The sequence below is a fragment of the Scomber japonicus genome, chromosome 8 (genome assembly GCF_027409825.1).
Source record: "Scomber japonicus isolate fScoJap1 chromosome 8, fScoJap1.pri, whole genome shotgun sequence".
NCBI lineage: Eukaryota > Metazoa > Chordata > Actinopteri > Scombriformes > Scombridae > Scomber > Scomber japonicus.
In genome coordinates, this window is record NC_070585.1 from 32,975,125 (window position 1) to 32,975,772 (window position 648).

The following is a 648-nucleotide window of genomic DNA, read 5'->3' on the forward strand; positions in this document are numbered from 1 at the left end:
AAGGTTAGTTTAAGGGTTATATTAAGGTTAGTTAGGGTTATATTAAGGTTAGTTTAAGGGTTATATTAAGGTTAGTTTAAGGGTTAGTTTAAGGGTTATATTAAGGTTAGTTTAGGGTTATATTAAGGTTAGTTTAGGGTTATATTAAGGTTAGTTTAAGGGTTATATTAAGGTTAGTTTAAGGGTTATATTAAGGTTAGTTTAAGGGTTATATTAAGGTTAGTTTAAGGGTTATATTAAGGTTAGTTTAAGGGTTATATTAAGGTTAGTTTAAGGGTTATGTTAAGGTTAGTTTAGGGTTATATTAAGGTTAGTTTAGAGTTATATTAAGGTTAGTTTAAGGGTTATATTAAGGTTAGTTTAGAGTTATATTAAGGTTAGTTTAAGGGTTATATTAAGGTTAGTTTAGAGTTATATTAAGGTTAGTTTAAGGGTTATATTAAGGTTAGTTTAAGGGTTATATTAAGGTTAGTTAAGGGTTATATTAAGGTTAGTTTAAGGGTTATATTAAGGTTAGTTTAAGGGTTATATTAAGGTTAGTTTAATGGTTATATTAAGGTTAGTTTAAGGGTTATATTAGGGTTATATTAAGGTTAGTTTAAGGGCTATATTAAGGTTAGTTTAAGGGCTATATTAAGGTTAGTTTAA